At 47.0% G+C, this 4227-nt stretch overlaps 1 protein-coding gene across 1 annotated transcript in view; it reads left to right on the plus strand.

Annotated features, from left to right (window-relative positions):
* Nucleotides 1–2224: 2224 nt before the first annotated feature.
* LOC129708971 (laminin subunit beta-3-like) overlaps nt 2225–4227 on the plus strand; it is a 34300-nt gene continuing 32297 nt past the window's right edge. The window contains exon 1 of the mRNA XM_055655076.1: nt 2225–2955. The gene's annotated coding sequence lies outside the window, so the exon portion shown is untranslated. The remainder of the gene's footprint in view (nt 2956–4227) is intronic.

A 4227-nucleotide genomic window follows, 5' to 3' on the forward strand; every position in this document is an offset into this window, starting at 1 on the left:
CCCTACAGAGGTGCTAATGTTGATGAAGGGTCTGGAATAAAGACACAAGGAACTGCAGATGCCAGAACCCTGAACAAAACACAAAGTGCTGGAGGAACTCATTGGCCAGGCAACATCTGTGGGGTGAATGGATGAATGACGTTTCAGGTCAGGACCCTCCTTTTATCTGGAGTTGAGTCTGAAGAAAGGTCCCAACCCGAAACATCCTTTGTCCATTCCCACCGCAGATGCTGCCTGGCCCACTGAGTTCTTCCAGCACTTTGTGTTTTGTTCAAGGGTTTAGAATGGATAGGAAGGGTATTGGATGACTAGGGACCAAAGTCCAATGGGCTAGTCCAGTAGGCCAACGTGGTCAGCATGGTTAAGATGGACAGAATGGCCTGTTTCCATGTTGTAGAACTCAATCCTGATTGTAAAAACACAAAAGCAGTTCTGAACTGAGTCTGAAGAGGGATCTCGACCCGAAACCTTGCCTGTTCCTTCGTTCCATTGATGCTGCCTCACCCGCGGAGTTTCTCCAGCATTTTTTGTCTTCCTTCGATTTTTCCAGAATCTGCAGTTCCTTCTTAAACAAATAGTTCTGAACTTGCTGGGTTTGACCTCCCTGCACCTTGTGCTGCATGCTGTCCGAGTTCTCATTGAGGTGTGGAGTCCACCATCCCCTCTGACACTCTGTCCGATCCAAGCTGATCATCACAATCTTTGTAGGAAGGAACTGCAGATGCTGGTTTATACTGAAGAAAGACACAAAATGCTGGAGTAACTCAGCGGGACAGGCAGCATCTCTGGAGAGAAGGAATGGGTGACGTTCTGGGTCGAGACCCTTCTTCTCGACACGAATCACTTAATCTAAACAAGTTAACACCACGTTTAGCATCAGGTGTGAACTGTCTATGTGGACAACTCTTCTCTCAGTCTGCCTTCTGTACATTCATCTCCCTCTCTCTCTCTCTCTCTCTCTCTCTCTCTGTTTCTCTCTTCCCCCAATCACTCTCTCCCAAGGGAGTCAGGCAGAGGAGATTAGTATATTTTGGCATCTGGGCATTTAGTTGTAGAGATACAGCAAGGAAACAGGCCCTTCGGCCCACCCAGTCCATGCCGACCATCGATCACCCGTTTCCACTAGTTCTATGCTATCCCATTTTCTCATCCACTCCTTACACACTAGCGGCAATTTACAGAGGGGCCGAATAACCTACAAACCTTCACGTCTTTGGGATGTGGGAGGAAACCGGAGCACCCGGAGAAAACCCACGCGGTCAAAGGGAGAACGTGCAAACTCCACATTGGCAGCACCCGAGGTCAGAATAGAACCTAAACCAATATAGAAATGCCAATTATAAGTGCTTTAATATATTTCATTAAAAATGTGAAGAAACACACATGACCTTGGTGGGAGATAATCACAAAATGCTGGAGTAACTCAGCGGGGCAGGCAGCATCTCTGGAGAGAAGGAATGGGTGACGTTTCGGGTCGAGACCCTTCTTCAGACGTTCCCGATGTCAGAATCTGAAGAAGGGTCTCGACCCAAAACGTCACCTATCCATGTTCTCCACAGATGCTGCCTGACCCGCTGAGTTACTCCAGCACTCTGTGAAACGTCACCTATCCATGTTCTCCACAGATGCTGCCTGACCCGCTGAGTTACTCCAGCACTCTGTGAAATGTCACCTATCCATGTTCCCCACAGATGCTGCCTGACCCACTGAGTTACTCCAGCACTCTGTGAAACGTCACCTATCCATGTTCTCCACAGATGCTGCCTGACCCACTAAGTTATGGTGCAGCAGCATCTATGGAGCTAAGGAAATAGGCAACGTTTCGGGCCGAAACCCTTCTGGAAATAGGCAACGTTTCGGGCCGAAACACGGAAGGGTTTTGGCCCGAAACGTTACCTATTTCCTTAGCTCCATAGATGCTGCTGCACCCGCTGAGTTACTCCAGCACTCTGTGAAACGTCACCTATCCATGTTCTCCACAGATGCTGCCTGACCCACTGAGTTACTCCAGCACTTTGTGTCTATCATCGGTTTTGAGTATAGAAGTTGGGATGTAATGTTAAAATTGTACAAGGCATTGGTGAGGCCAATTCTGGAGTATGGTGTACAATTTTGGTCGCCTAATTATAGGAAGGATGTCAACAAAATAGAGAGTACAGAGGAGATTTATTAGAATGTTGCCTGGGTTTCAGCAACTAAGTTACAGTGAAAGGTTGAACAAATTAGGGCTTTAGTCTTTGGAGCGCAGAAGGTTAAGGGGGGACTTGATAGAGGTCTTTAAAATGATGAGAGGGATAGACAGAGTTGACGTGGAAAAGCTTTTCCCACTGAGAGTAGGGAAGATTCAAACAAGGGGACATGACTTGAGAATTAAGGGACAGAAGTTTAGGGGTAACATGAGGGGGAACTTCTTTACTCAGAGAGTGGTAGCTGTGTGGAATGAGCTTCCAGTGAAGGTGGTGGAGGCAGGTTCGTTTTTATCATTTAAAAATAAATTGGATAGTTATATGGACGGGAAAGGAATGGAAGGTTATGGTCTGAGTGCAGGTATATGGGACTAGGGGAGAATACGTGTTCGGCACGGACTAGAAGGGTCGAGATGGCCTGTTTCTGTGCTGTAATTGTTATATGGTTATATGGTTATATGGTTTAAACCAGCATCTGCAGTTCCTTCCTACACATGTTGGTGCAGATCAGGGAGAGAGGGAGCTCGGTCGTGTGTGGAGCAGTGGGAACTGGGCAATGGGAACACAGTGGGGCGTGTGTGTACATGAGTAATCCTGAGACGTTCGTTCATCACCGACAGACTCACTGGCCGTGAACACACCTTGGTGAGCACGTTGGATAAAAGGCAAGCTGACACACAGGCAGAGACAGAGACAGAGACGGACGGGACAACGCCAGGTACAACACATCACAGCTCCTACAGCCACTGCAACCTGGGATTCACTGCTGGTAATGTTTGCTGTCACACCTTCAGGATCAATGGGAAATATTCTCCAAACAACCTCAGAAGCTTTTATGTGCAGGAAGGAACTGCAGGTGCTGGTTTAAACCGAAGATAGACACAAAATGCTGGAGTAACTCAACAGGACAGGCAGCATCTCTGGAGAGAAGGAATGGGTGACCTTTCGGGACTAGTCTGAAGAAGGGTCTCGACGCGAAACGTCACCCATTCCTTCTCTCCACAGATGCTGCCTGTCCCGCTGAGTTACTCCAGCATTGTGTGTCTGTCTCAGAACTTTGATATCAGGTTGGTAATGTTACAAGATTCAAGTCTAAGAGTGTTTACTTGTCAAAGGTCCCAACACGGACAATGAAATTCTTACTTACAGCAGCACAGCAGATATGTAATGTTAAAAAATCCTTTATTATAGTGTTGTCAGTGTACGATGTTTCCACATTGTGTTCTGCTGCTGTAGGTAAGAATGTCACTGGTCTATCTGGGACACATGACAATAAAACACTTGTGCCTCTTAAACAGAGTATTCAGAGACTAGAGGGCACGGCTTTATGGTGAGAGGGGCAAAGTTTAAAGGAAATGTGCGGGGCAAGATGTTTTCACACAGAGGGGGGTGGGTGCCTGGAACGCGCTGCTAGGGGTGGTGATGGGGGCAGATACCATCGTGGTGTTTTAGAGGCTTTTAGATAAACAGGGAATGGAGGGATATGGATCACATTTCTTGATTAGTGCGGGTGTCAGGGGTTATGGGGGGAAGGCAAGAGAATGGGGTTAGGAGGGAGAGATAGATCAGCCATGATTGAATGGTGGAGTAGACTCGATGGGCCGAATGGCCTCATTCTGTTCCTATCACTGTTGGCATTGTGCAGTCATAGGAGATTAGTTTAACTTGGCTTCATGTTTAGCATGGACATTGTGGGCCAAAGGGCCTTTTCCTGTACTGTACTGTTCTACACAAGGTGAAATACTTTCTTCTAAATCACCGGCAACTCAATGTAATAAATCTATGGATTTCACGATTGTTAATTTGCATAATCTTATCGGATTGAAAGATAAATGTTCAGGAGCATGAAATGTTTAAACCAGTAGCTTCTAATGATGACGTAACTGAATCGATTAACTATATGGATGTACATTGTGTGGTTGAAGAGGCCTCTCCAACATTAGCAGGAGAAGGCAGGCACGGGTTATTGACTGTGGACCATCAGCCATGATCACAATGAATGGCGGTGCTGGCTCGAAGGGCCGAATGGCCTCCTCCCGCA

Source organism: Leucoraja erinacea, chromosome 24 (assembly GCF_028641065.1).
Source record: "Leucoraja erinacea ecotype New England chromosome 24, Leri_hhj_1, whole genome shotgun sequence".
Lineage (NCBI taxonomy): Eukaryota > Metazoa > Chordata > Chondrichthyes > Rajiformes > Rajidae > Leucoraja > Leucoraja erinaceus.